This window comes from Podarcis erhardii, assembly GCF_964252035.2.
Source record: "Podarcis erhardii genome assembly, chromosome: 8".
Taxonomy (NCBI): domain Eukaryota; kingdom Metazoa; phylum Chordata; class Lepidosauria; order Squamata; family Lacertidae; genus Podarcis; species Podarcis erhardii.
Window position 1 is genome coordinate 22,303,809 of NC_138499.1, and position 23,732 is coordinate 22,327,540.

The 23,732-nt window shown below is 40.8% G+C and overlaps 1 long non-coding RNA gene across 1 annotated transcript in view; it reads left to right on the forward strand.

Moving 5' to 3' along the window:
* LOC309349098 overlaps nucleotides 1–23,732 on the forward strand; it is a 38,118-nt gene that overhangs the window by 869 nt on the left and 13,517 nt on the right. The gene's annotated exons all lie outside the window — the stretch shown is intronic.

Sequence of the window (23,732 nt, forward strand, 5' to 3'; positions counted from 1 at the left end):
ATTGTTGTTAGTTTATCCATGCAGCCCAGCACTTTTTTTTCCTCCAGCCTGCTCCAGAAACGTTTGTTCACTTGTTACAAACCATGTCACAAATCTTCAGTGCGGCAGCTAATATTTTACAATTGATCAAATAAACTGGGCTATGTATTCTAAATATGTGACTTAATGAAAACAACTGAAAGATTTATGCTCCATTTAATGTACTTAGCTGAAGACCCAGGGGGATTGCCAAAGGAGATAAAAACTGCAGTACGGGTTAATGCTTAGTTATCTTTTGGTTAACTCTTATAGCTTAGTAGTCAAAGGACATGAAAGGAAAACCTTTGATAAAAATTAGCCTATTTGTAAATTCCAAAACAGGCAGCTGCCTTTATGTGTAGCACACTGTAGACTTTTATACTTCCAAACAAGGGGTTGTAGCAAAACTTCTTTTGCCATTTATGGACAAGGACAATATTTTTATTAGTTTGGCATCCTAGGAGACAGGGAAAACTTAAAATCAATTTTGTGAATAAAAAAAGCAACTTATCTGAAACTATTAAGTTAAAAAAAGATTTTCTTAAAAAGTTTTTCCATTCTTTAAATTTATTTATTATCATCATTTTGAAAAAGAAACATAATCATTGGAAAATAATAATTGGAAAATAATTAACATACATCCTTCCATAATATGCTAATGTATCCATCACAGAGCAAAGTCAACATATTAATAGTTGCACATACACTAAAATCAAGGTCACAAAGCAAAGGAAACATATTAAGGTTAGGTTACAAATCCCTTGACTAGTCAAACACCCTATTATTATTTGACTGAGGTCAAATATTGTCAAAGAGACCTTGAGGTCAACAATATTCTTGTGTAAGTATATGTGGCATTCTTATCTTTTTATTACACCATGATGTCACATCTAACCGCACAAAGACCTCCTTGTTCTGCAGCTTTGCAGGAATCAAAATCGCACACCCGTGTGCACGCATATGCCCTGCCCAAAATTTTCTGCTGGGGGTTCTGATCTCTCTTCTCTCAATTATGTGTCACAGTCTAATTTCTTCTACTTACCACATGTCATCACTGCAGATGTCATTGAACAGGAGGAGTACAGGATTCAGGAGAAAGCCTGACACCAACATATATGTACATGCAATGTTTAATCACGGCAGCTAAGGTCACAGGTGGTAGTAGTGATACTAAAATGGCGTTCTTATTTCTTATAGAGCACAGCACATCCTTTCTCAAAAATATGTACTCCTGACATACAGCATGGTTCTATGTAATGCAAAGTCGCTATGCAAATCCCGTCTCACCCCTTTTCAAGCTGGAAGCAATGAGGGGGAAACTAGTGGAGGAGATTTAGTCATGCCCAGTACAGTGGTACCTCAGTTTACAAACTTAATCCGTCCCAGAAGTCCATTCTTAAACCAAAACCATTCTTAAACCGAGGCATGCTTTCCCTAATGAGGCCTCCCTAATGAGGCCTCCTGCCGCTGGTGCCCTTCCACTGTTCAGATTCTGTTCTTACACCGAGGTAAAGTTCTCAAACCGGGACACTATTTCCTGTTTTGCGGAGTTCATAAACCAAATCGCTCTTAAACTGGACTGTTCTTAAACCAAGGTACCACTGTACTAAACTTCCCACCAATCTGAGTGGGGGGCTGCCAGGGCCCAGGGCAGCTTTGCATCCTGTAAATCTACACTGTTGCTTGGAGTGTCCCTGATGTGTCTGCTTTTTAGCCCTACCAACAGAGCTCCAGTGTCAGTTGGACCAGGACTTAGGAGGAGCCAATAGCAGTGGTCAGGAAAGCTCCACCATCAGATTTCCCTTTCTGGTATCAGAGCAATGTATCGGATGTCAGATGGGGTGGATCCAGTGAAACCTGTCCTATGAACACTGCAGTTTGGTATTGCATGATTCATTTTTTTAAATACTAAATTTTCAGTGAGGGTTACTAAGATTGGTTCAGAGATTAAATAAAACGGCACACAGTGTGAAAGCATCGGTGACCAATTACAGGTTGGCTTGACGTGATACCACACACAGAGGGCATAAAATGGAGGGAGCACTCCAGGCTTCAGCATCTTAAAAAGTGATGATGCATCCTACTCAACAGCTGATTGTCTAGAACCCAAAAGCACTTTCAAATTAGCTGACAGCACCTCAGGAGGCTTAGGAGGGGCATGAGGAAGATGCCACTATTTTCCATACAGTTTGTGGATTCCAATGGAAACTTAACTGCTGTTGCAATAAGTAAGACACAGTATGACAGACATCAGCTTCAGTAACTCCCTGACTGGAAATGTGTCTCCAACATCTACCTATAAACCTCATGAAACTTTGTCAGGGGTTTTCATTTTAATATTTGGTTGTAATTGTTGTTACGCATATGGTGCCTGGGTGTGCATTTTGTTGATTTCTAAAAAACAAACTAGATAATAAATATTACCTATTGCCGATGAAATATGTATGCATGAATCATTGCACAAATTTATACATGTGTTGTCAAGTGAGATTACACAGACTCCAGGGGTCACGAGCGGGACTTGTATCCAAAAGAAAAAAGACGAGTCAAGAGGGCGTGTTGAGAGGTTGCAACCTTAGCACCAGTCCTCCTTCTTGAAGGCTAAATGTCAGTAGGGCTTGGAGGCATTGAAATTAATCCAATCACAATGAAGGAATAAAGACAAGGCATCTGTACCTCTATTGACTTTTCACGTTTGTGCGATAATTATTGTAACATTTTATTAAAGGCCACAGACCTTTTGATGATAAATACATCTCATTACATGGAATTTTTATACGTAATCATCCCATAGATCTTCGTGTAATTCAGTGGATGTATTTATCATGTGTTAATCCTAGCATAACAAGCCTTTAACCTATTTGACTTAATTGCAGGCGTATCATATGATTTCCTGGAAAAGTCTTATTCTCTTTTTCTCTCATCCTCTCTTATACACCAGAAAAGTTTTATTGCTTTCTTAACCCTTTTGTGAGACCGAATATTTTTCCTTTTCCATGCTCCCCTTTTACTTTCTCTAAATTGAAGAGCTACCAAATTCAGTTACTAGCTTGGCTTTTCCAGAGCTAGAAAAAGATTTCAAATTTCTGAGCACCAACAAAAGTTTACCAAGAGCAGAGAAGAAAAAGAATACAAAGCTGTTGTTAATATGGCAAGAAACAAGCATATATGGAACAGCTACACTCTCTAGGAATTCTCTATAAAAGCCTACATCAGAACACCAACAAACACCACATGTTCTTTCCTTCTTCACCTGTCTATTCCTGCATCTTGCACAGAGCACAGACTAAGCATGATATATCATACTCTAAGATATGTTATGTTCTAAGAAAACCAATGGTCAAACCAACTATACGGACAAAGGTCCGTATAGTTAAAGCTATGGTTTTCCCAGTAGTGATGTATGGAAGTGAGAGCTGGACCATAAAGAAGGCTGATCGCCGAAGAATTGATGCTTTTGAATTATGGTGCTGGAGGAGACTCTTGAGAGTCCCATGGACTGCAAGAAGATTAAACCTATCCATTCTGAAGGAATCCGCCCTGAGTGCTCACTGGAAGGACAGATCCTGAAGCTGAGACTCCAATACTTTGGTCACCTCATGAGAAGAGAAGACTCCCTGGAAAAGACCCTGATGTTGGGAAAGATGGAGGGCACAAGGAGAAGGGGACGACAGTGGACGAGATGGTTAGATAGTGTTCTTGAAGCTACCAACATGAGTTTGACCAAACTGCAGGAGGCAGGGGAAGACAGGAGTGCCTGGCGTGCTCTGGTCCATGGGCTCACGAAGAGTCGGACATGACTAAACGACTAAACAACAAGAAAACCAAAACATTTGCACATTGAAGATCTGTTAATTTCAGACTTTTGGAGCCACTGACCTCAGCTCCCAAGCAAAAGTTTTCACACTGTATGTGAGGGTTTTTTTAAATGTGCTTCAAATATTGTGGTTTTAGTGGGTTTATTAATCCAGCTCTGTAATATGTGTCTGTTAATATAAGAGCAAATAAACAGATTCCTCCAGAATCATTTTGACGGCCAGGGGCAAAAGCAGCTATAATGGATGCTGGTGAACAATCTCCCTCAGAAAGGATTTAGGTATTATTATGAGACTCATCTGCATAAGTAGAAATTTATTGCATCTATCATCTATTGCAGGGGTGAGGAACCTCAGCCTCAGGACTGAATATAACCTGTTGTAGAAAGGTAAGAGTCCCACCTACCGTTCTGCCTCTGGCCCTGCCCACCAATGGTTTGTGGCCCCTGGAAGACTACCCATGAGGGAATGCGGTCCTTGGAATTAAAAAGGTTTCCGACCCTTGATTCTATCTCCTAACAGCACTATTTCCCCTCAGCTGTACCTCCTGTCTCACCCAGTTCCCAGAAGTAACAATCCAGTCCTTTGAACCAAATATTCTCAGTAGTGTAGTAGTTCATCAGAGGCAGGGAAAGTCCCTGGGAATAACTCAAGCCAGATACTACCAGAAGCAAATGCAGGCGTTTGATTTACAGTATCTTTGGATGAATGGGATAGTAGTAGTTTTGTTTCATTCGTATGCAAAGTACCGTATATGCTATAAGCAAAATGTAATAATATAAAAATAAGGCAAAAATAAAATGAAGCACCAGAGAGGATTTAAAATCAAAATATTATATAATAGACAAAGGAAACTTTGTTCATGGTTTGCCTATGTCATAGATCTATTTGGGTACTTTATTGTAACATATCAACTCACTCTTCCTCAATATCAACCCACTCTTCCTCAGTATCAGCATGTTTGTGATCTTTCCTGGCACTGCTTTGATCTTTTACCTCTTTTGTTAAGAATACTAAATTAGTAACATTAAACTGAGCTGTAATTTAGCATTTCATTTTATACAAAGTGAAAGCTGAAAGCCGTCAGGTTATGAGTGGTGCCATACATTTAACCATTTAAACCAAGGCCGTGGCTTGGGGGGCAGAGGAAGCTATTAAGATGTCTACAGCACTTAGTTCTGTACACAGCTGTCATGCTTTTAATGTTAAACTTAGTCACTAAGGTCGGGGTGAGACAGAACTGGCTAATAGTGCCACTTCTTCACTCTCTCCAATTACAGCAATGGGATGACTGAAAGCAGCACAGAACTCAGAGTAGGGCATGCAGGTATTTTGGAAATGGGTGTCATAATAATGTCTTAGTCATAAAGCAGAGGTGAGAAACCTGTGTTGCTACAGATGTTGTTGGACTACAACTCCCATCATCCCTGACGGTTGGCCGTGATGGCTAGGCATGATGGGAGTTGGAGTCCAAAAAGCAACAGGATGGTCACAGGCTTACCTGAGAGCCAGTGTGGTGTAGTGGTTAAGAGCGGTAGTCTCGTAATCTGGGGAACCGGGTTCACGTCTCCGCTCCTCCACATGCAGCTGCTGGGTGACCTTGGGCCAGTCACACTTCTCTGAAGTCTCTCAGCCCCACTCACCTCACAGAGTGTTTGTTGTGGGGGAGGAAGGGAAAGGAGAATGTTAGCCGCTTTGAGACTCCCTAGGGTTGTGATAAAGCGGGATATCAAATCCAAACTCTTCTTCTTCTTCTTCTTCTTCTTCCCTGATATAAAACCACTGGGAAATATTACCTACTTTGGCTATTTAGGAAATTTTGTGATATTACTTGACATAGATTATTGTCAACAAGTGGTGGGCAGCTGCTGTGTTTGAAGGAACCCGAGTGCCCAAATCCTGCATTCTTCTGCCCAAGTGTAAAGAAGCTCGCAGAACACATGTGATGAGATACTGTTACAGAAATTGAATCTTCAGAAGTTCCAGCTCATAAAAGCATGCTCTGGATTGTTAGATGCAGTGGTGCATTCACACTGAGAGATGTAAGCCACTGAAGCGCAACACATTCATTCAATCACACCGTTTTCTAGTATTAAATAACAGAATTTAAAAAAGAAATTACTGAACAAGCTTGTCTATGGATAAATGTGTAGTTATAATTCAAGGCGTAGCTAAGTTAACCAGAGTAGCTAAATTAACCAGACTGCCTTCAGGGTGCAGTAGCGGAAAAGCCTATATATACATTTATGCTCAAAAGCACATCAGACATTTTTCGTAATTCGTGAAACTATAACCTTGATGAAAATATTTTAGCACATCAGGCAATATTTGAAAATTCAGAAGAGGTGATCAGATGGCCCCTTGGAATTCTCTACCCTTTGAGCAGAGTTTTGGGGCACCCTCCAGGAACAGAATCTGCAAACTACAAGCTTCCCATTGCTGTCTATGGCAGATGGATTTCCATAGACGCATAGATTATTTTCTCATCCTGCTGCTAAAAATGGAAAATGTTAGTTTATATGCATGAAACTGCATTGCTGGATCAAATCCATGCCGTTTAGCAAACATCTAACAGAAAATACTGCAACAGCTTTCCCCTATGAATATACTGATCAAAGCCATCAATACTGTACACTGATCTGAGCAAATCTACGTGTAACTGAACCTCCCCTGTTTCAGTGGAGCGATCTTCTAAGTACCTAGAATTACTGCCACATTCTGAATGGGTGCAGTTTCTACTCATGTAATTAAACACACTAAACTTGCTATGCAGTCCCACTGATGGCAATTTAGTTTTCAATAAGTAAGTGGTGTTAAATTTATAGGTGATCTTTTTGAGTAATATTCTCTTAAATCCTTTCAGCAGTTCAATATCCTAGTTTGTATTCCTAATGCAGTTATTGGGAAAATTCCATTCATAGAATAGGCTGTGACTTAACTAGGCTTAACCACATTTTACTAGGCTTTGCTAACAAAATAGACATGGGGTGTGGGGTTTGCATAATCTACTTCCAGCCACTAAACTTTTTTTGTTGCTATAAATGAGTGGTGTGTAACTACACTAAAATAATGTGAAATGCAAAATTTAAAAAGCATCTTATATGTAATATTGATTTACTGTGGTGGCTGAATACACTTTTCATTTTGAGGGCCCGTCCTTTATGGGTAACCTTTCAGGGGTCACATGCCAATGATGGATGTGGCTAGAGGCAAAAGTGGGTGGAGCAATGAATGTGACTCTTACCTTTGTACAGTAAGTTACATTCCAGCCATGCAAAAGACAGAGATTTTTACACCCACCCTCATCTCTCCACCCTCTATCTAGGTCAGGCATAGGCAAACTCGGTCCTCCAGATGTTTTGGGACTACAACTCCCATCATTCCTAGCTAACAGGACCTGTGGTCAGGGATGATGGGAGTTGTAGTCCCAAAACATCTGGATTGTCAAGTTTGCCTATGCCTGATCTAGGTAAACAAGAGGGATCATCACAGTTCACAGACACATTCCAGTCAGGCGAAAGCACCCTGGAAGGGTGCAGAGCACAGCCAGCAAAGGGTGTGTGGCCCAGGCTGGATAGAGGGGTCCAGAGAGCCCTGGAACTGAGGCTTCCCAACCATGATTTATTAATGTCAACTAGATGTACACACGACAATTAGACTAGCAGAAAAGGAAGTTGGATCTGAAGAAGGCCCAGAACAAATGCCTTGTGCATAAACATCCAAATTTGCAACTATGTGCAGATACCTGTAATGCAGGGTTTCACTGGAATACTCTTTCAGAAACCCCAATATGGTTGGAGATAGGAGAAGATCCTGCATTCAAGTAGAATATTAAAGAGAGACAGATACAAACATTAAAATCAGTGCTTTTTTCTGGGGGTACACAGTACCGTAACAATTTTTCCCCGAATGTTAAAAGTGTGCTCCCTACTGTAACAACTTCATAGTGAGTACGAGCACCTTTTTAAAAAAACACACACAAACTGATTAAAATATATTCAGTGATAAATACTATGTAACATCCAGTTGTGTCTCTCAACAAATGGAGCAAACTTCCCTCACAAAACAAGACTTCTCCTTCCTTTCTTCTGTCCTACAGCCCACAGTAATCACTTCAAATCTGCTCTGAAGGGTCTGAGATCAAAAGCACAATATGACTGCCAGTAACACCCCAACAAAAAGCATCCCAAGGAGTTGTGTTAAAAAATAATCTTATGCACATGGAATTAAATGCTTTAGATAATTTAGTAGCACCTATTTATGTAACAGCAATTCAGAACAATGTCTGTTTATAAATATTTTAATTCTCAGTTCAAGAAGCAACATGCTAGCTGTGGTAAGGACATTACGATGTGGAAGGAAAAGAGCTAATAATTAGGGTTCACACAGCACATGGAAATAACATTAGGAAACTCAACACTACTGGATTAATTCTATAACATTGTACCTATTGGAAAGAAAGCCTACCACTGCAACATTAAGGGCTTTAGCTAATAGGTGCTTTTTAAAAATCTCTGTCCAAGTCAGTATATACATATGAGTTTCCTATTGCCAATCCATCACAGGATTTCAGTTTCACATTAAGAGTTGATTTGCACTCTGTGTAAACCCCATTTATCATGATGACAGAAGCAAAAGACCTTCATGGTTTGAAATTCCTTCATAACTTTTCAAAGACTGATATAAGATGCTTGTAACACTTCAAAAATTATTACGAAAAGAATTATTTATTTTGCAAAGAATGACTTATGGTGAATGAATAGATATTTTCTAGCGGGACAATATTTTTCGTTTGGGAAGAAATAGCTATGAAATGCAAGTGGTTGAATATATTCTTTTAACCTGACAAAAATATGAGGCTAGGCTTATGGCCCACCAGTAATAAAATCAAGACCATCTGCCATATAGTATAGACTAGGTATTATCTACCAATGAAATATAGAATCTAAGGAGTTAAGTCAGAAGAATATATATTCATTTTCAAGGCTATCCAGGGCATCCACCTAACAAAGAAACTTACAAATTCAGTGCTAGCGGAATGATACTGAATGGATAAACGTGGCATACAGAAGGTTTCAACAATGGTTTTCAAACTATGTTTTGCAGAACCCTTGGGCAGCTGAAGAAGAATATTTGTGTATTGTAGGACACCGTATCAGTCTGCACAGGGCAATGTGAGGCCCCAATAAGTCTAGCTCAGAGCCTTCACCAATCTGGGCCCCTCCAGATGTTTTTGAAGTACAGCTCCCATTAGCCCCAGCCAACATGGTCTGGCTGTCCAAAACATCTGGAGGGCAGCAATTTTGCAGGTGTGTCTTCAAAAGCCAGTAGAATGCCAATACACATGAGGTCTCGTGCATTTCAGCAGGGAGTGTGTTTTATAACAGTGGTGCTACCAGTATAAAAAACTTGGCCTCTGTGTGCCAGTAATTATCAGGCCATGGCAAGGCCAGAACCTTGGAACCACTCACATACAATCTCTTAATGGGATTCAGCTTCAATTTGTTGGCACTCATCAACCCACCACAGCATCCAAGCACTGGTTCCGCTTGTGCATAGCCTCTCCTGGCTCAGATTAAACAGAGAAACAAAGTTAGGTGTCCCCAGCATACTGATGATACTGTGCCCCAAATCTCCTTCTGATTGTTCTCAACAGCTTCATATAAATGTTAAATAGCATTGGAGATAAAACAATGCCTTGTGGTACCCTACAACTGCATTGCCAAGGTGTAAATACATAGCCTTCTCTAAGACTGACCATGCAAGTAGGAACAGAACCACTGTAGAATAGTACCTCCAACCCCCAAGTCACAGAGACTGTCCAATGGTGTCAATAACTGCTGAGAGATCTAGAAGAAGAAGAAACAGGATCACACTCCTTCTGTCTCTCCCCCGGGGAAGGTCATCCATCAGAGCAAGCAAGGCCAATTCCATGCCAAAACCAAGCCTGAACCTAAAACTGGGCAGATCCAGACAGTTGGTTTCCTCCAATTTGGTCCAATCAGTGCTCACAAGCTATTAGTGCTAGCAGTCATTCAGCTTTAATGCTTCTACAAGGTGTTTGGTGCTTTAAATGTTTGGGTGCTAAAAGGAGTTGTGTGGTGGGATTAAATCATGGAGGAGCTACAACATTGCTATGCTTGACTTTGTTACTGTGTTTATTATTCCTTCAACATTATCAGCAAGTTGTTGAGTGAGGGGAAGATACTGGTTTGCCTATATTTCTGGAAGCTGCAGGATCCTTCCAGGAGGATCATAGAATCACCTTGCCTTGCACATCTGCTCACATGCTAATCTAGTGGTATGGTGTCCTAGTGCAGAGTGATCTTTTATTTTATTAATTCAGGGTATTTATGAATCACACTTCCTCCAAAGCAGCAGTAACCACAAAAGCAAAATATATCAAACATCAATAAAAACTAATAGAAGCTACAAACACAGTAGTTTTAATATGTTTGATGTTCTTATAGCCCTTGTAAGGAACTTCCCCCCTTGAATCACTTGCTGCTTGAGATACCATTGGACAGGGTAGGGAAAGCTTGTCAACTTGTACATTCTCAAAGTTTTTGTGCCGTCAGACATAACTCCTGCAGTACATAACATGAAAGTTCTCCTACCTTTGTAGAACTTCAGTGACCCCTGAGATCAGTTCCATTGCTTTTAGAAAATAAAAAAGAAAGCCGTTTTGGTTTAATTTGCAGCTGGATCACAAGATAAGCAGTTATTGGAAGATAGCTTTTTAATGGTCAGGTTATATAATACAGTCTGCAAGAATTTATAGCTTATAGGTAGAGAGGCACTATACTAAACATTATAATTAGGACTATTAAAGTGCTTGATAACTTCATTTGTTTTTCCTTCTCTGATGAACTGATAAATGCCCCTTGGGTAATGCTTGAGCACTTGGGGGGGGAAGATTTTTGGTGTTTTGTTTTTCCTCTTTATGGAAAAAAAATAACATAACTCCTAGGTATTCTTGCTAAGCAGCATCCAAATCCCAAACAGTGCCAGAGGGGAGTTATGAAATAAAAATGAATGGTCTTAAAGGCGTTGGGAGTCTCTGGGGAATAAATGATAGAATTTTCTTATATTTCCTGTATATGCAGATAACAAATACATTTAATGCAAGAAGGAAATAGAATTTTAATAGAATTTTTAACTAAAGATCTTGAAACAAAACTAGACATACATTTTAATTGAATTTCTGGCTCAAATTACAGCAAACCATTATAAATCATTAGGAATCAGTTTTAAAACTGCTTTCACTTTTAGCCGTATTACAAACACAGAGGTAAGCTTTTACAGCTACAGATAAGTGTTAATAAATTACCCGAATTTCAAAATTAATGGCTGCCCGGCTGCTTTGGGGAGATATCATTGTGTTTCATGAATATTTTGATTTTGTGATTAGATCAAAATGCACTGAATTCTTAAACAGTCATAACTAAGGTCTGCTGATCATAAACTGTTCTTTTTTTAATAAATTATATTCCTCGCAAATCTGCTGATATGGAATAATTAGAAATTGGTTGCCTGCATTTACTGTAAGATTTGCATGACTTTAGATCTCCACCTACTGATCTAGTGGCTGGCAGGAAATGTACATTTTGTACATTTCTAAATATACCTTGCCTGCAGAGATAATGGTTTATATTGTGATGTTAAGAAGGTTTTTATTTGCAAAAAACAAAGCGGTGTCACTTGCCAGTTCTGGAAGACATTGATTAGGCTGTTTATGTCATTCCTATTCAGAACTTATTATTTACAGCTTTTCTGTTTCCATTCCTTTGTAAGCGATAATGATCTGTCTCTTGTAAACTGCTTAAAGTGTGTCTATTTTCCCTCTTTTTAGCAGGTCTTGAAATACATTTTATAGAAATGTGGGTATATTAACATGGAATGTAAATGGTGCAAAATGGAGCATATTAATCGAACACGGTATCTGTCAATATGATCTTTGAGTGTTATACAAAATATTTAGAGTTAGAGGGAAATGGAAATTGCTCATCCATTCTTCAGCATGGAATACTTGCTATCTGAATGTGACCCTATGGAACATGTATATGCTACAATTAAATGCACTTTACATTTTAGATGCTGTTCGTGTAACATGCACATAGTTATTGTTTCCTGCGGATTTCCTGCAAAGCAGAAAGCATTGTCTGTTATATTGAATCCACTACTTAGAACTTGGGTTTTTGGGCCATGGTTTTTGAATTGTTTTGAATACTGAAACATATTGTGTATGGTGTGTGTGTGAATGTGAGACTATGCACTTTCAACAGCACAGAAAAAGGCCATTATCTCCTTTGTGGTAGGCACAGATGGTGGGAATTTATACAAGTTTAATTACTAAAATGTTTCTTCATTGTCACAAGCCACTGTCATCACTTCTAGGGCACTATAGCCTTGAAGACACATCAAGATTCTATTCCGGTGTGATAAGCTAAATGTATCCTAAGCTTTACAATTTCCATGTACTAGGAAAAGACATTTTTGAATTTTTCTGATTATTGGTGCCATTACTCCCTACTCTTCCTACTTTTGCTGCTGCTACCTACCAGTGGCGTGCGGTGAATTTTTTCCCTAGGGGAACAGTTAGGGTCAGAGGCACCAGCTTGCGAGGGTGATGGGCGAGGGCGTTGTGAGCGTGAGCATCATGCCTCCCTCTCTAAGCCAGGCAAAGGCTTCCCAGGCTTTGAGAAGGGGGTGCCAGGCCTCTGACAGGATGCTGGACTTTGGGAAGTTGGTGGGAGGGCTCTTGGACTGATCAGAACATCACACTTCCATCCCTAAGCCTGGCAGAAGCTTTCCAGGCTTTGGGAAGGAGGCTCCAGGGGAACATTAGAGGGACTAGCCTAGTCTTCCTAGTCCACTGATGATACACCACTGCTACCTACTATTGCTAAGCAGAACAGTCCCAACACTCCAGAATGAACCCAGAATAACCCCACATACTTTTCAAAAGGTTTGGACAAGACTGCACAGGAGTAGTTGGTTTCTGGAAAACAGTCTAGCAGCGTATCACAAGGGACGGTCCTATTGAACTATTGCAATGTCAGCACTAGTGCCAACATTTTCTTCTTGTTAGTGTGCCTTAGAGTATGATTTTAAGAAAAGGAGAAAATGTGGAAGGTAGATGCTGAACACCAGCTGCTCTATCACATGGCTGAGGTTCCTTTGCTGTCTTCAGATACTAGAGATTTATCACATTCCTTTCAGTCTAGCCTACGACTGTCTTCCTCTCTCAGCCCTTCTGGAACAGCTGGGAACTTTTAAGTCCCACATAAATACACTAGTGAGGGTGAATGCAGATGACCGTTTACCACACAGCAGCTTACCAGCTGATAATACTGACGCAGGTTTCTCCTGTTCTAGCACATTCCTGGCCCCTTAGGATGCAAAATCTTATGCTCCTCGTTCTTCTGAATCAGATGCCAAAGAAGCAATAGTATGCAGTGCTATAGGAGTATCTTTGCTGCCTGGCAAAGGTTGAACCACATCCACCCAACTTTAGAAGATCAATTCTATTCTGCAGTAGACTGGAAAGCTGCCACCGGTAGCACAATGAGCCAGCCAGAGCTTATCCGGGAGTCATGTTTACACAGGCTGTCAGCAGACAACAGCAGCCAGTGATGGGTTAAACAGGCTGTAACTTTATAGCCAGATTTGGCTATAAAGAGATGATGTATTTGTGTGCCTTTGTCAATTACCATAGTCTTGAGCAGCAGAGCAACTCAATAGATGGGCTACTGTGGACCAAGCTTGCCTTTCTTGGTCCCATCCATTCCCACCCAATGCATTTGATGCAATCGCATAAGGATTAATGAAGATCTTCAGTTATTACATGCGTTTTAATGTCATCGTACCAAATCCCAGGTCAGCATGTGCTGATTAAGCCCTTTGGGGACAATGGCTTGATTGCTTTTGCCTCTGCATGCCAGTTTGCGAAAGCTTGTTACTAAAAGAACTAGCTTATTCTCGTTTAATATCTTACCACTCTGTACAAACCTGGGTGATGTGGACTGAGCTTAACAGAAGTAGAGTTTAGTATTATTGTTCTCCCCTTGCATATAGCCACATGATTCCTTTCAGAATCCCCCTTACCCTTTAAGTTCTGAGGCAAGGGGACTTCCAGATGAGTTTTTATTGTGAAATACTTGCGTGTGGGTTTGCTTTTGTTTTTTCCATCATCCACACAACATCGCTGGCATCGAAAGATGGCCTCCTAAACATCTGCACAATCATAATACCTAAAAACAACAACAACCCCCTATCCACTTTTCATTTCAACCTTCACAGTGTGAGCAAAATTACGAGTAGCTCAAGAAATTTTGGAGTCCCAGAAAAGGCCATCCATGATCACGAACTATTGAAAATAGCTTTCCTGATATTGCATCCATTTGGTAGTAAAGCCTATGAAAACAATCCTTTAAAAAATTTTACCTGCTTAAATTCCTGGTGGCAATTGCACAGGACACTAAATATCCTTTTAAATCTATCTTGACATAGGCACTGTGGGTTTGTTTATTTGTTTTCATTTGCAAGCATTAAGGGCATGAGAAATAGGACTGTGAAGAAAGGCGCCCTTAGGCAAGGTTCCTTAAATGCAAAGGCCATTTAAGTCTGATATCACATCCACGTCATACATTTAGTGTAGAACCTCAGGTTACCGTCCTCCTTATGAATGCTTCAAGTAATGAGCTTCACTAACCCGGAAGTAGATTCTCCTGGTTGCGAACTTTGTCCCAGGATGTGAGCAGAAGTCGCGCGCCAGCAGCGGAAAGCCCATTAGCGAAAGTGTGCCTCATGTTAAGAACGGTTTCGGGTTAAGAATGGACCTCCTGAATGAATTAAGTTTGTAACCGGAGGTGCCACTGTAAAGCACATGGCTTCCTGCGAAGAATCCTGGGGACTGTGGTTTGTTAAGAGCATTGGCAGAGCCAGCACAGTCATTAGGTGGGGTGAGGCCACTGCCTCAAGTGGCAGAACTCTGTACCAGAGTGTGGTTTTGCTTCTTTTCTCCTCCCTCCCAATCTGTTTTCCTTTTCTGTGGTGTCTTTTAGGTCGGAAGTTTGAAGCCAGCCTTATTATTGATCTTTATAAGCTACTCTGGAAGTAATTTTCAGCTGAATAGTTTGGTAAAAGTATTTCAGATGAATAAATAAGCAAATAATTTTTACTTGGCCTGAGAAAGTCAGGCCTTGAAGGACTCCACATACAAAAGTTGCTAACAACTAATAAGATGGAGTTGTTATGGTTTCTTGCGCGATTGACTTAACTGGTTTTTTGCAGTTATGTTTTGATGGCTTGTTTAATGGCTTGTTATTTAGTATCTTGATCTTTGGGCCTAATTGCTTTATTATGAATTTTTAATGCATCCTTTTATATTTTAAGATACTGTAGATTAATTGTTTTTGCTATTGATTTTTGTACTACTGATAATTTTTGTCATTTTTTTGCATAAACGGCCTTGAACGTTATATATGGAAAGGTTGTATAGAAATAGCACTGACCTTGGTATTGACTCCACTGAAACGACTCACACAAATTGAACTTGCCTACATTGACATGTACACTGCCCAGCCATTTTGAATCGAGTTACAGAAAACCAGTTGTTAATGTCTAAAAGAACCTGGTGCCCTAGACTACAGCTTCCAATGGCCCAGCCAGCATGATCATGGATACTGGGAATTATAGTCCAACACATACAAAGGACATAAGGTTGAGGAAGGCTGAGGTCTAAAGGGATTAGCATCAAGGTCAAAGTAGGTTTCATACTCAGGTTAAAGAAATTTTAGGCACACACAAATGAAACTATTGTTATTTTCAGCCTCACCTATGAAAACACCCTAAGATAGCACGTGCTCAAAGAAGTAGAAAAATATGGCAATAGAACAGTAATGGCCTAGGTATTGTTGGACTCCCATCTGCCCCAGTCAACACATTGAGAACACCATTTCAGAACCACTGCAACAGAGAGTCAGCTCCACTTGAGATTGCTGTGATTGTGGTATGTCTGTGAGTTTTGTATTATGCTTTCACAGATATCTCATTCTCTATATTGCTGTTGCATTTAGTACAATGTTTCAACGACAACAAATACTTAATGGCAATAACAAATCGAACAAAAAATTGCTGATCCAGCCCATGACATATCAGTCTTGAATCATTGCTCTGTGTCAAAGGTTCACTCCACCTTCTTATGCCCCATGAAAAATATGGAGGAAATCAGGAGTGGTTTCTAATAAAGCAAATGGATTAACACTTTCCATTGGATATCTTATCAGTGCCGATTGTATCCTACTAATTGATATCTAAATTGCAAATTAAAGTGATTTGTGCAGAGGCCATTGTAAGAAGATTGTGATTATAGCAATCTCTTCTTTTTGCTGTGGTTTAGTGGTTCAAGGCAAAAGTGATACCATATTCTCTAAGGGAAGCACCCTAGCTGCAAACTAGCAGCTCATTCCAAGCCCACTGGCAATGTCACGTGCCAAAACTTCACATGTGGCCACTGTCCCCCCCCCTTTCTTAAAACACAGGAAAAACTGAACCTGATATAAAATAAAACCTTCAGCGTTTTGTATGGGAGATACTTGTTGTTCTGAAGCTATACACCAATACACCCATCCATATATGTTTCAAGCAGTGCTAAAAAAATGGATTTCTCCCACTGAGATAATTGGGGGGGGGGGAATCTGCCTTTTAGACATTAGATTTTGCTGATAGGAGTTTGCATTTTTTTTACTTTGAAAATGCACTGTATGTAGATGTATGTTTTACAAGAAATGATTTTTAAAAGTGATAAAATCTCTAGCTCATTATGTCTGTATAGATCCTGTTGTTTTTTATAATCTTTAAATCTAAATGGAGCCTCCCAAGTTTGTTGATGTCAGAATACTCCATTAATTTAATCCATTATTTAAATACATCTAATTTGTAATACAGGTAAACAAAACAAAATGCAAAGCTGGTGGGCATTAATTTGTGTTGTTGCATGCCACCCCAATCTCTGAGTGGTGCAAGATTCCAGGAGTTTCAGGCACTTACCCAGGGTTTGTGTTTCCTCAGAAAGAGGCACAGTGGAAACTGTGGTGTCTTTATGATATATGGTTTATTTACACATATATTCTACCTGAGCCTACCTGCTGAATGAGGTTGAGGACTAGGGCCTTTCCAGTTGTGGCACCATAACTATGGACTACTCTCCCTAGATGCTTTTGGCTTCAGGAGGCAGGCTAAATCTAAGTTATTTTGCAAGGTTTTTGTGTTAAATTGATGCTGGCTCTTCATTCCTTGTCACTAACTTTGCTTTTTTGGCCAGTTTTGATTAGCTTGTTTGGCCTTCCGTTACTGTTCCATTTTATCAATCCTGCTGTTCTTGGTTGTCTTCTGTCATGGAAGACTCCTGATTTAATCACATGCTAAAGGTAAAGGGACCCCTGACCATTAGGTCCAGTTGTAGCCGACTCTGGGGTTGCAGTGCTTATCTCGCTTTATTGGCCAAGGGAGCCGGCGTACAGCTTCCGGGTCATGTGGCCAGCATGACTAAGCCACTTTTGGCGAACCAGAGCAGCGCATGGAAACGCCGTTTACCTTCCCGCCGGAGCGGTACCTATTTATCTACTTGCACTTTGAGGTGTTTTCGAACTGCCAGGTTGGCAGGAGCAGGGACCGAGCAACGGGAGCTCACCCCGTCGTGGGGATTCGAACCACCGACCTTCTGATCGGCAAGTCCTAGGCTTTGTGGTTTAACCCACAGCACCACCTGCGTCCCTAATCACATGCTACCTAGTGATTAAATTAAACTGTAACAATGGGACGTGCACTTTGGTGGGGAGAGTTGCTGCAGAGCTATTGCCATTTCCTAAGACCTACCAGTTCACACCAGCCACAGCAAAATAAGTGGACTTGTCTTTCTTTTTTCTTTTTTGTTCCCTCCCATTGCCTCCAATATTAGGGGACTAAGGAAGCCTAGGGTCCTGCAGATTCTTGGCTGCCTCAGCCCCATCACTCTGTTTTTAGCCCCATTGCCTGTGGAACATCACCAGTGGGGCAGCCATGGTGGTAGAAAGCTGCACCATCAACTAGGGAAGATCTTAGGCATATGACTTCTTTCTCCATAGCTTGATCTCCCTTTCGGCCTATAGAGCGGAAGGTCCACATAATCCTAGGGTCCCTGTTGACACCTGTCCCCAAGCCACAAGTAGTTGCACTCTTAGGTGTTGTTTTATAAAATAAAGGAGGGTGACCAAGATGATAAAGCTTCTTGAAACCAAGCCTTATGAGGAACGGTTGAGGGAAATTGGTATGTTTAGCCTAGTAAAGAAGAGACTGAGAGGAGATATAATAGCCATATTCAAATACCTAAAGGGCTGTCACATGGAGGATGGAGCAAGCTTGTTTTCTCCTGCTCTAGATGCTAGGATCCGATTCCTGCTAAACATCAGGAAGACCTTTCTGACAGAAAGAACTATTCAACCGTGGAACGGACTTCCTTGAAAGGTAATGGACTGCCCTTCATTGAAAGTTTTTAAGCAGAAGTTGGGTGGCCATCTGTCGTGTATGATTGAGTTGAGATTCCTGCATTGCAGGGGATTGGACTAGGTAACCCTCAGGGTCCCTTCCAACTCTACAGTTCTATAATTCAATGATTTAGTGATTATCATCTGATATGATACAGCTCTATAAAGTAAGACTTTACATATAGCAAAGACCCAGAGAAACAAGGTTGGCGTCTTCATCACACACCATTCAACATTAACCCTGCCTTCAAGAACTTCCTTGCCTTGTGAGCTGCTTCCTTAAGTATGTCCATCTTGATAAAATGCAGCAGTGGTTGTACCAGTGAGCACTGTCTAATTAAGGCAATCCATACTAATTGCAGTTATGCGTATCCAGTCGCCTAATTTATGACGTTCCTGACACTGCACAGCTACAGAATGGAAAAACATAGTAATGTAAGATACACTACTAGGAGAAAAATCTGAGGGAACATATTTTTAAACGCAAGGTCTGAGTGCTGATTGACATGCTTTGTATGATAGTAAAATCTGGCAGGTGCATTAACTTGCATTCCTCTGATCTGTACACATCCGCACTTGTCTTCTTAGGGTACTTGGTAATAAGCTTCTTTAAAGATCCCTGAGTAAGCACTGAAGATAATATCTGGAGTATGTAGCACTCAGTCCTTTTAGAATGGCTTTTTCCTGCTCCTTTCGTTTTCTTAAGAAAATGTCAGTTTAATCATATCTTAATGCTTTGATAATGCGTTTCTTTACATAGCTGTAGAACACTCACTTCAGTGTTTTAAAGGAATTAATGTAGATGTTAAAAAATGCTGGCTAAATGAGATTTCTTTCCAACAGGCTAATAAAACTGGAGCACAAGCCTTTGCCAACTCAAAAAACATTGACACAGTGACACAAATATGGGATGTGCGTGTTGGCTTTGTGTGCAGCCATGTGTGGCAGCCTCACATAATCCATGCATTGGTCATCGTTTTATCGAATGGGAGCAATTCATTGCAGATCAGTACATAAGTTTGCATCCTTTGGACCAAACGCTAATCCGCTGGGTTAGCAAGCAAGTATCTAGCCTGGGGCATCCTATTATGAGATCTATAGCACTACACTTGATCCAGAACATCATGCTCGCACAGCAGCAGATGCAATGGTTGTGGCCATCATCCTGATGCATTGCATAACAGCACCATGGGAGATTGTAAATATTAACTCCATGAGTGCCTATATGACATCACTTCCCCCTCCTCATACTGGTACCATTTCCTCTTCATTTTCTCCCTTCCCTCCCTCTGTTGTCTCACATCTGTCAAAACACACTGCAGGCATTCCTGGGTCACAGCCTGGGCGCAGTACCCCAGTAGAACCCTCAGCCGACGCTGTCGGCATCCGGGGGTCGAAAGTCCAGCTGGCTAGGCCCCAGCAGGATCGTATCCCTCTCAGCCTTCATGTTGCAGAGATTTATCAACCTCTGGCTCTGACGTAAATCAGTGACTCAAGCTAGCCGACTTGAGCACATTATACGTAGCAGAGTAAACTGCACAACAGAAGAGGCTTGAGGCTGTGGATATATACTAAAACTACGGATTTATTTTACATAAATCAGAACAAAGAAACATGTCGTCTCTCCTCACCGTCTTCTCTGAGAGAGTCGAAAACAAAAGCAATACACAGAGCGGAGGTTCTGCTCACAGGACCCAGCAGTCTGTGCTGGAATGTAAACAGACATGTGACATGCAACAATCCCATGTCTGCAACAAAAGGTGGAATGGAATCTCCAACATCCTCCCCCATTCCATGTAACCTGTGGTGCAGTATTTCAGCCTAACTGCAACCACTGTACATAAACCTATAGTTGTTCTCTCTTAACAACCTTAGGTAACAGTTCTGCAGGAATTTCGTTACCTCGCGTGTAGGACACCTGAATGAGTCCTTTCTGGATACACTCCCTTGCACAATGTAATTTTATCCACAAGTACTTGGTTCTTTGCTTGTCATTCTCTGAAGCTAGCAAAGCCAAAACAGGACCTGTTGTCTTGATAAATCTGTATAGGACATTTCACATTAACCCTCACGTCCTTAAACAGTTGCAACAACCATTCACAATCCAAAAGTGATATGACAGTGCACTGAGTTCAGCTTCACAAGAACTTAGGCTCACTGTTGTTTGCTTCTTGCACAACCACTCAAATAGACATTGGTTTCACATGTAGCATACTCCGGAAGTGTTTGTGCCATCTGTGGTGTCACTTCCAAAACTTAAATTGGCTTAAGCTGTCTTTTCACCTGTGCTTTGATATGATGACGGTTGGACAACTTGGTCCGAGAGCCACCATTGTAATTTCCCACTATGCCCCTAATATTATTGCATCATTCAGGGGCATTGCGGGAAATTTTAATGGCAGATGCATCAGAGTGCTGTTATTGCCCACCAATGCTTATGACAGGTAAGACGACAGTGCCAGGGGGGCTTGATGGTGCAAGACTGGGTCTGCCCGAGAGCTGTTGGCAAAGCACCCCCTACCCACAATGTAGAGCAAGTCCTCATAAATGGTAAACTACTCAGGACAGAACTCAAGAAAGGGATCAGAAGTGGATCAGAAAGGGATCAGAATCCTATATGCCAAGTGCTGTGTATGCTGGTGCACATTAGAACTGGTGGAATCCTAGATGCATTTTCATTTATTCGCTGCTGTCTGTACTGCATGATTTTATAATAAGACTGTAAACTGCAAGTAGCCTATCCAAACCCCTTGCTGGAGCACAGTGTTATTGTACTTAGCAAGCACAGCTATGGCATAAGGCATTGGAAGTTTGCACCCCTTAAAGAATTTTTTTGGGGGGAGGGTCAGATTTCAGAAAAGATTAATTATTAAATGACAACAGTTAGACATTTTGAGGAACACATTCCTTAAATTGTCTCTTAATCACAAATCATGGGAAGTTATGATCAAGAAAAAAATATTGATCACCCAAATGCATTCTGCGAAAAAGTATTGGTATATAAAAGAACACACAGTTTATAACACACTGTTTATAATTTACATTGGTATATAAGAGAACATCAACCCATCTAAAATAATTTAATTCTGACCAGATTTTTGAGTAATTACATTTCACCAAAAGGTAGATCTCACACACATGGTGTATAGTCTGTTGAGAATCATTCTAATCCATGTACTTTTCACATTTCACTTACTAATTGAGCAACAAACAGAGCCATTTAAATGCAGTGAAAGTCAGCTAAAAGTATTGCTTGTATGAGATGCCAGTCTATTTATTCTTTGTCATACAGACCCCTCTGTCATAATGTACTTCCTTACCCTTTGTTTGTGGCATATTTTAGCACAGAATAAAGTCGGATGACTAAATGCATCCCCCACCATGCAGTGTCATTTTAAGTCCCTGTACAGATCATTCCTACTGAACAGTCCCCCCCCCAAAAAAAAACACCTTTGGGCTCAAACCCATGGCCCTGAAATTAAGAGTTCCATGTTCTATTGACTGAGCTATCCCAATTTGATCAGAATATTATTGAAGCATTTCACCAGCGCACTTCATAATGTGTTCAGACATTCTGCTTTAATTTTGACAGGCGAGAGTGTTTCAGAAAATCAGTAATGTTTCAAGTTTGGTTTTACACAGCTACGCCAGACCCTGTTGGACCTTTACGGGGCCACGGCAGGCCCTATTACCTCCCCGCGACCACGATAGGCCTCCTATCCGGTCTCCTCCGGTTGCGTGACCTCACACGGGCACATCACATTTGTGACATCACACACGCCGGGCCTCCTAAAGTTGGGTGGAACCCGTCACCTGTGGCGGCCATGACTCCTCTGTTCACTGCTATGGATACAGCTTTAAAAGAACAAGTAGTGAGTGATACAGGCAGCTGTCTTTCACAGTTGATGTAGCCTGCCTGTATTTTATTTTATTTTATTTTATTTTTATTGGATCATCTGTACCTACTTCTTGGCTGCCCTAGATTTGGGTGAATTGTGCCCACAGGATTGGAGTGAACAAGGTAAGCCAATTTAGAAGGGACGGCTTCGTCGTTAAGGAAAGGTTCTCTACCCCCTTGGCTCTCATCACAATGGAAAGTTTAAAAATGAAGTGCCAAACAAGCAGGCATTAAACCACACACGCAAAAATCACAATGTTTCCTTTTGCCAATGTAATCAGCCCGATCAGATTCAAAATATCACTTGCTTTATTGGAGGGGATGGTTATACTGAGATAGCAAACTGAAAACATAAATTATAGATACACTTTCTCTCTGCTTCCCCCCCCCCCCAGCGCCTGATTGCTCATTTCCACTTAGATGCAAGACTTGCTACCTGAAAGCCCGTGATTATTGCAAATTGCTGCAGTGTCACAATCGCAGCCTCATTTAGTTTCTTCTCTTTAAAAAAAATTGTTGAGCTTTTGAACTACTAATATTAACTCGTATTTTCTTGTCTCCTTGCAACAATTATTCAATCAGGTTTTCTATTGTGAAGGATGGAAGATAAATTCCTCCATAGCCTGAACAACTATAGTGTCATGCATGAACAGCTCAATCTTTGCCTGCCCCTCTCTCTCTCTCTCTCTCTCTCTCTCTCTTACTACAAATAAAATTGTGTGTTCTTAAATAATCACCAGATAAAGGTTTCTTCTAGCAATGTTGCCTGATGATGAAACAAATGGCTTTATGGGAAAATTAATAGTGTGAGCTTGTCCCTCTGTCTCTTTTCCTTTTGTTCTGCATCACATTTTAATAAGATACACTTATTGGTTAAAATCGAGGACCTCAAGTTCTGTTTCCGGTTCTAGTCTTTTTTCTGCATTGCATGGGAGGACAGATGATAGAAAGAGATCTTCTACAAAATCTCAGGGCATGAGTGCTGTAGCTCTGTCCTACATCTTTCCAAGTAACTGGTATTTAGAGACATGCTGCCTCTGATATTGGAGCTTAGTACATAGCCATCTTGAGCCCAATCTTATATGAATATGTATATAGGATTGCAGCCTATCCCATACATAATTACCTGGGGATTAAGCCCTCTTGAATTCAATGGATCTCACTTTGGAGTAAATATGTGCAGGATTGCAGGGTTTGGTTTTGAATGACGGATGTCACAAAGGCATTCACAAACAGCACATTCAGGGAAAGAAGAGTCAAATGGAGTCCCCAGTGAACACCCCCCCTCCCCCGATAATGTACGTAGGTTAAAGACAAATCTTTGTCCTAAATATCTCTGGAACAAAAATGTATGGGGGGAATCTCTTGACACCTGAGTAATGTCAAAATAAGCTGGGATCTTCACTTGGAGGGTGGGAGTTAGAATAGCACTTTTTGAATGTGGAGTGCGTTCAGTCTTTGCAGCATAATTCA